This window comes from Akebia trifoliata, chromosome 12 (assembly GCF_017979445.1).
Source record: "Akebia trifoliata isolate Shusen 1 chromosome 12, ASM1797944v1, whole genome shotgun sequence".
Lineage (NCBI taxonomy): Eukaryota > Viridiplantae > Streptophyta > Magnoliopsida > Ranunculales > Lardizabalaceae > Akebia > Akebia trifoliata.
In genome coordinates, this window is record NC_141386.1 from 6,007 (window position 1) to 15,159 (window position 9,153).

The 9,153-nt window shown below is 31.6% G+C and overlaps 1 long non-coding RNA gene across 2 annotated transcripts; it reads right to left on the reverse strand.

Moving 5' to 3' along the window:
* Window positions 1–1,095: 1,095 nt before the first annotated feature.
* On the reverse strand, window positions 1,096–7,727 carry LOC147388388 (uncharacterized). 2 transcript variants are annotated; one of them, XR_015170944.1, is made up of 4 exons: window positions 7,577–7,727; window positions 7,411–7,468; window positions 2,344–2,452; window positions 1,096–1,345 (listed from the first exon to the last, which is right to left on the reverse strand). It is a non-coding gene; the product is annotated as an uncharacterized LOC147388388 (long non-coding RNA). The 2 variants fall into 2 exon arrangements; XR_015170943.1 differs by having other exon boundaries at window positions 1,096–2,452.
* Between the last annotated feature and the right edge of the window lie 1,426 nt (window positions 7,728–9,153).

Sequence of the window (9,153 nt, forward strand, 5' to 3'; positions counted from 1 at the left end):
TTTTGATAATGGTTTAACATTGCAAAAGAATGAAAAAATTGGATCATTTTTTTATAGTAAGAACCAAAGATCAAGGTAAAAAAATAAAATTTAGAGTTGTTTCTATATTATAAAAAAGCATAATTTGAATTAAAATTTAACATTTTATAAGCATGCAAACAATCCCTAATGATCAGAAACCTCACTACAATAGACAACAAATGGTTTAGCGAATCAGAAATCATGATTTATTGTTGTATCGCCTAACTTGTGTAATCCAACAATAATAATGATGCAAGCAAATGTAAGCAAAATGATAAAATACTGGGTGTGTACATAAAATACTCTAAAGTGATGATTGGACCTGGTTCAAATTCAAATTGGAATTGGAATTGAAATAATGGATGGCATATTGCTCAAGTAGTGCATTCAAAACAAAAAAATTATGAATCCAATAAACATGAAAGTGATACACGAAAATAAACCAATATTATGATTAAAAATGAGCAAACATGAGATCAATTTATGCATAGGACATCTCAACTATTGTTTGATGAAAAGTCAAACACTCACTACAAATTTGTAACTAAATTCAACTAACCATAATAATAGAATCTCTTTCCCAATGTATTAAATTTACATACCCATCCGTGCAAAAGGAACCTTCAAAATAAAATAATGGATTCTAAGAAAACAAAAACCGTGATACCTTCTCTCCATCCCTTGATACTCAATAACCAAACACCGAAGTTATATTTAACTCTTACAATCAATTTTCCAAAGTTGAACTTTTGAGAGTTGGCATCTTGAAAGTTTAACTCTTACATCCAAACTTTAATTTACAAACGCACCCTAAGTCTCATAATCAACTCTCAATTTACAAACACATCCTTCATCCAACTTCCATTTATTTATTGATTCTACCCTAAAACTCTGCTTTTTGCCTAAATTTCAACATTTCAAGCCCTAATTGTATTTTCCTATAAACCCTGGATGAGTGTTGGATTTCAACCCTTGAATGCAGAAAATTTCAGCAACTAAAAACCTAGATAGAGCTCACCAAGCCTAAAACCCTTTGCTCAATCCTACCACAATTTAAACCTCATTGTCCTACAATACACAAAGCAAATGGCATCAAACTCATCCTCTAAAGCTAAAAAACAAGAAGAGATTTATAATGTATCTAAAATAATTGCAATCATATCAAACTGTAAACATGTTTACATCCTACTTATAAAAAAGAAAAGACGTTGCAATCTTTTTAGCAAATACAAAAATAAAACGTGAGCATAGAGACTCCCATTTTGCTTAGTCGTCTGAAACAAGTGTATTCACAATTTTGAGACATGAACATTGGTCAAGAGGCCTGTACAATCAACCATTTAAAGTATCTTAGTTATAATTACATTTTCAGATTATTTTTTACAATGATATCATTAAGCTTTTACGTTCGTGAGCTCCATATTTGATAAATCATCAATTATTGCGCTAAATGAGGCTATAATAATTGCATGAGGTATTCGTTATCTTAATCGACTATCATAAAGCTCCAAGTAAGATATTGACATACCTCTTGATCTAATAGTGGAACTAAAACTCGAGCACTTAGTATGTATTGTTTCACAACTTTTAGCCACAAATTAAAACGAATTTTTAGCTATTTTTTCTTCTTAGTGTATGTATCTACGTCTATCTATATTATCTCAATCTTTATGTACGTGTGTTTGTTGACTTCGGATTTGGTGAACAACAAGATATATGGGTATATCTCTCCAAACATGAGAGATTCAACGAATTCACTAAGGAGAATGCCCTTATTTGGTATGAGACCGACACGTCTTATACTGTTTGGGAACTAGATAGTAGTAATACGCCTCAAACCATTAATCACCTTCACTTGTATGCATTATTATTATTATTATCTTTTTTCTATGCCCTAGATACACGTAGTCTTCACCATTAATAGTGGCTTATATATGCGAATAATCCGGACCAAATAACTTCGTATCATTGATCTATGCTTGAACCATCTAAATATACATATTTTTTTAATGCCAAGTTGCACCTTACAGAAACGTCTATGACCCTATTATTGCATAACTAACATTCTTCTTTGCAAAGCATAACTGATCCAATTGACTCTTTAAGCAAAGGATCTTGTCAAGTTGTTTGGAATGTACTCCTATATAATGTATGGCCAACACGTATGGGTTGTACCCAATACCCAATCAAAGCTGATCTATATCATCAAATAAATATTTTTTTTTCTATGGAAATCGAAAATAGAAATAATGAGTATGGTAATAATGGAATGAACATGAGTGTAGGTTCATCAAATCGTTTAAATCAAAAGGTGGATCTTACCAAGACTCTGGCTCAAACAAACATTAGCAATTGCAGCTAGAAAACATATCATTCTCCATATGATGATGGAAGTTCTTAAAGCAGCCTCATCATTTTCTATGCTCCGTATCTGTCCATGGAAAACATTTTGCATATACAAACACCATTACAAGGAGGAAAACACTAAATTCAAACCACATGCTATGTCTAACATACCATTTTAGGAATATAAGATGGTGCATCCAATAAATTAAAAGGTGTCGAATCAATATATTCTTTGAATAAAAAATTGGAGATGCAAGCAATTTATGTTCTAGGAGAACCAAAAAGAAGAGAAACCTACACACACTAGTATAAACACGCACACCGCCACCACCACCTCCACCTCTATCACTTACTAGAGAGGTAGGATATCCATCTTTAAGAACAACAGATTAACTTATTTAAATTAAGAAGAAACCAACCGACAATAGACATGCCTCAATGATGGTCATATGTAAACATGAACAAAAACTAACTTGAATCAAATGTCAATTTATAAGACAAAGTAAATAAAGTTATAGCAACAGGTTCTAGGTCATTTCATATGTGGAAAATCAATTAGTCTCTCGGGTTATACACCCATTAAGTCAAGAATAAGTGGGTCACCAAAAAAATACATGCATGAAAACAAATGCAAGAAACTATACTTCCCTCATCCTGACTACACTAGACATGAATAAGTGGGCCCCATTTGGCAGCCAACTGTTTGGCAAACACATTTTATCCTATATGGGTTGGAATTTTTGGAATGGGCTGGTTTTTTGTGAGGTTAAAGGAATGGGCTGATCTTTGGGGAGTATGATATCTATGATGAGGAGATCAACCTCACCCAAAATCAGCCCATTCCGAACTTCCGAAACTAGTTTACAAAGAAATGGACAATCCACGATTCTTCAACTCGTAAAGTAGGATTAGAAGTTTTGGAAAGAGCTGATTTTTGGTGAGGATGATCTCCACACCATAAAGATCATCCTTGCCAAAACTCAGTCCATTCCGAAACTTTTAACCTGTATAAGACAAAACACATCGTTCAAATAGTTGGGATTTCCTTATATATTGATTTGTAGTCAATATTTCACATTGACATAATTATTGGGGTTCTATTTGCAGTTTGCAAAGAATGTATACATCCAAAGTTTCCAAATGATGAGGTAAATAACAGTCCAATGTGTAATATTTAGTTAGACTACTACCCTAAAGAGAAACTAAGGTTACTCCAAATTCCTTATATTGCACTTTTGCATCATATATGTCTTCTTTCAGTGACAAAGACATTCCATTTTTAGAATTTTCCATGTCAAAAACTTGTCTTGTACTCACGTTGGACTCATGCCGATTTACTTTTCAAAAAAACCTTAATTTACCTAAATATTTTATTTTCAGTTATTATGGAAAAAAAAAAAAAGATTAAGATAATTTTAATGCCAATCATCTGTTCTAAATAGTTCCTTCTTATCAGCATTAAACAGACACACGGGTAATACCACTTGATGTAGCAGAAGCGTGTGAATCAATAGAATTAAACCCTAAACCCCCTAAAAACCCTAAAGCCCCAACCCTAAAACCTTAAACCCCAAACCCTAAACCCTATTACACACTAGCTATAAAAAAAATCCCTAATCCCCACTAAACCTTCAAGTTTAACTCTCAACCGTTAACTCTATTAACTAACGACTTTCTATTGAGCACTAACATTAAAGAACTATCCATAAAATATCAATAATAAACTAACTATAAAATTAATAAAAATTACCTCTAATTTTTCTAACTAAATATAAACAACTATTACTTACCAACAATCTACCTCTAACCTTCATTTTAAAACCATTATTACACACTAACGAAACACTAACATCTACCAACTAACTATATGACGCACTAACTTTTAATGACCATCTACTAAATAGTAACATCTAATAACTAATTATGCACAACTATTAATTTCTGACCATCTACCTCTAACCTTCATTTAAAAACCATTATTACACACTAACCACAAAGCACTAACATGAAGCAACTAACTGTAATACGCACTAACTATTAACGACCATCTACTAAACATTAACATCCCACGTCTAACTATAAACAACTAGTAACCACTAAATATTTACCTTTAACCCCGAAACTCTAAACCTTAAACACCTAAACCCCAAATACTGACTTGAGGGTGCTTAACTCTAGACAGCTCCTAACCATTTTGAATCTAAAAACTCAAACACAAAGGGAAAATCAAATGCTCATAACTATCCCAAACATTACATAAATATAAAAATGGTCACAAACCAACAATCAAAAGGATTCGTATGCATAGGTCCATCAAGAGGTAGATCAAAAATTAAGAAACCACAAAAAATTGCACAAATTAAAATAAAAATGTCACATGACATTTTTAAAGGGAGTTGTCTAAAACCTCAAACAATGTTTGAAACTCAACATCAAACATACAATTGAGATTAGAGGAAAAATGACTTATAAGAAAATTAGAGGAAAAATGCAAATCAAAACCCAAAGGCATAAACTGAGGAATTAATGATCATCATATCTTTAATGATGGTATGTGATGCAATGAGATTGGGATATGGTTGATCTAGAACTGATCCAATGGGATTTAAAATTTATTTTAGATTGAAAATAAGGTTTTAAAGGTAAATTTAACTAAATAGATACATTTTGAAAAATATCAATACACATTAAATGGCGTATAAAGGTAAATTTAGTTCGATATCTGTACTGTGGACACCTGTTTTGGTAAAAATAAATAAATAAATACAAAAATGGGTAGATATGATCCTTTTGATGAATATTTAAAATGTGGCAGAATCGGTAATTTTTGCAAATATAATTGAATCTATGATCCTTTTGAAAGCATGTATCATACAATATATCATATTGTAACTCACTCAATACATTACATTGCAGAGTACAATATAATTATAAAAGCAAACAGATCACAAGACTTGACATCCATTATAATCATTTATTTTAGTATTATAGGATAAACGAAGACTAAAATTAGTTTAGTGTTATAGGTGGATTCAAATTTAACCATAAGTTTTTTGACTTCGAGTACTCGAAAAAAAAAAGTATACTCTATGTGCTAATAACACATTGTGAAGAGAACTGCTACTGATACCCCAAATTTAACTTATTACTTCGATCAGACCGTAATTAACTATTAAAACACAACAATCAAACAACTTCATAAGTTGTTTACCTCAACATTACAAAGCATTATATCACATGACACATTCAAACAACTTCAACAGTTGTTTACTATTAGGTTAGGCCCATATAATTAGCATACTATACAATTGTAACCTTTTATAATGTCTAGTAGCTTTCCGTACAATTGTTACAAAAGATTGGTTAAAGTAATTACCTCATCTTACAAAGCATTATAACAGTTGTTTACAATTAGGATTAGGTCCATATAATTAGCATACTATACAATTATAACCTTTTATAATGTCTGGTAGCTTTCCGTACAATTGTTACAAAAGATTGGTTAAAGTGATTACCTCATCTTACAAAGCATTATAACATATTCAAAAAACTTAAGCAATTGTTTACAAGTAGGATTAGGCCCCATATAATTAGCATATATTCCACCACTTATATTTTCCTGCTTTTGAAACAACAGATAAGGAATAAAAGCAAAACCAAAACACAAGCAAAGCACAACTTTTTGTTCAATCCCATTGACGTCACAATTTTAGGAGAAAATCTAGGATAATATGAATCCCCCAGTTTTTCACCAAAAAACGCTATATCTTGGAGTGGATGCAAGCATAAGGTCATATGTACTCTTGGAAAAAAAATATATAAGGAAGTGGAGGAAGAGACAAACTTGGTGAAGAATGTAGTTGATATATTATTATAGTACCAAAAGTACAACAATATTTCCCCAACCAATCCTAATTTATGCTATTGTATGGTAAATTATAATCCCCACTCTCAAGTGCATGCACAAACACACATATTGCATGTTATTAGCCAACATTGAAAAATCTCAAAAAAGTTGGAAATGCTCATACACAATAGCAGTATATTTGAATTACGTAATATATTTATACTTGTATTTTCCACACATTATCTATATTTCTGTGTCTTGTTCTAAGTTTCTCTAATTTTTATTTACCTAGCAAATGTTGGAATTGATCAAATGATCAACACTAATTTTTCCAATTGAAAATTTTGACCTATAGTAAATCAACTCTATTCCACAACTTTGGACTCTCTGGATATGACATAAGCAAACGCCTATAATTTGTATTTACCTAGCAGATATTGGAATTGATCAAATGATCAACACTAATTTTTCCAATTAAAAATTTTGACCTATAGTAATTCCACTCTAATCCTCAACTTTGGACTCTCTGGACACGATATAAAAATAAACTATCTGACAGCCCCAAATTTGTATTTGAAGACGTGGTTGAATTGGATTCAGAAAATTGCAGATCGATAGAGACAACAAACTAAAAGATCCTTCTTTTGATTATGTAGAAGAAAACATTGTACCATAATCTATTAGGGCATAAATAATATGCAAAAAGAGGAAGACAAAAGAAACATGAATGAACCTCAAATGTCAACAAGCATGGAAATTTTCATTCCGTCAAAATAATCATTCAAGTGAAAATAAAAAGGAATTTTAGAGAAGGCTTTTAGATTTGAACCTGAAAGTTTGGAGAAAACAGCAATGGTATATAAAGGTACCGAATAATGTGTCATAATCTCTAGGGTATCTGAATATTGGTTTTTGTATTAAAACCTTCATCATTTATAAGTCCTAACCATCTAGATCGGCTAAACTCAGCCCTTAATTTATGTGCAAGAATCAGTTCTTATTCCAATTAATAACCATAAAACAATAAGAAATTACGCTCCTATACGAAGATAGGGAAATCAATGTGGGCCTGAGAGAGAGATTCTATCAGTTTTGGGGGAGAATGGAAAAAAATTTCTTGACAGATAACCTAATCTAAATGAAAACCTAAACATTCGAAACAAAATCAAATCGATCGAAAAGAAGAAAAATCTCACTTTCTATCGGCTTTTTTGGCCGTAGTGACCTTGGATTTGCCTCCTTTCATGGCTATTCCTGCGGGAAAACAATTAGATCGGTGAGAATTGGTAGTGAATTGGTAAGAAATCAGTGAGAATCGATCGAAATCGTATTGGATTAACAAGGACGATGGGTTAGAGTTACCTCTAGGACACAATTTCGCAAAGGAGATCCAAACAGAGGTTTGGTTCCGTTGAAAGAGAAGAGACAATCGAAATGACATCCGAAATTGGACCGTGGGTGGGATTTTAAATTTGAGAGCTGCTATTGAACCCCAGCTTTTACTTATTACAACTTAATTTTTGTTTTAATTTAAATGAATGGTGGAAAATTTGTAAAAGTTGGGTCGTTATATTTCTATTTTAAGATTAAGATTTTAGATGAGCCTATTCCTAATTGTAAACAACTATTAAAATTGTTTAAATGAGTAATATAATGTTTTGTAATGTTGATTAATAACTTTCTTTAGAACGTTTGATAATATTTTATAATCTTTAGTTAAAGTGTGATAAATAATTTAAGAAATTGGGGTATCATAATTAAACATTCGGGTGCCAAAAGTAGCTCTCTAAATTTTTTACCACGTCCCCTCTGTAGTTCAAAGCCCCTAATCTGACTTAAAAAATTACTTATAGGACTTTCATGGAGGGACTTCTTTCTAAATAGTCCCTAAGTTTTCAATGATTGCTTGGTAAGACATTTAGCAAACTTTTTTCTTTTTAAATGGTCTCTGGACTTCATCTCCTTCATTTCTCACGATTGAATGCCTTAATCGTTCGAACTCATTATTTTCATCTAAAAATTAAATTTTTGATATCTCAATCGAGTTTCGGAGACTCCATTCAGTAGGAAGGGATTTAAGAAAGAAATAGTCATTTTCAAGGGTTTTTTCAAATATTTTGAAGATGTATGTAAAAAATTAAGGTTTTTTTCACTTTTTTCTTAGTTTTTAGAGGAAAATCGATTAATAATGATTATTTTATGTTGAAATCATTTAAACAAGCCCTTATCTCGAGCTTTTAGTCAATCTTTCCATGTATTTTAGTTGGAAAAACTTGAAAATTAAATATGAATGGGTTTTACTAGTTTCGAGTCACTACTTTTTATTTAAAAAACCAATGAACTCGACTGTAATTAAAAAGCATCAAGTTCGATAGTAAATACAAAGTGGTGAAGTCGATAATAAATATTGGTGAGTTCGACAATAAAAAATGTGAACCCGACACTAAATAAAAAAGCATTGAGTTTGACAATAAAAATTATGAACTCAACAGCACGAGAGACAATTAAGAAAGAAAAAGTCAACTAAATATCCTGTCGTGCTTGATATATTATTATTTTTTTGCTTTCAACATTACCTCTCTCATGTGTGAAGAGTTTCACAAGGAACTGCAGGAAAATAGAACTACAGATGATCTGTTCCCTCTCTTCACCTTCTTTTTTTGTGTTTGTTCTATCTCTAATCTCTACTTGTTTCAATCAAAGTCGGAATGAAATCCAGATTTGCACAAGATGTCCTTGGATATTAGTAAGGTGAGTACCGTTGGATTATCCCTGATATCTGTCACCAATGAGCTTTCATAGAATGCCACGTGACATAGGTACTGCTATACAAACATCATAATTGTGACTAAACATCATTACCATCACAATTTCCATCAATTTTATCATCATCCTCATTAAGAGGATAAAGGGAATTTAAGAGCCCAGACATATATATG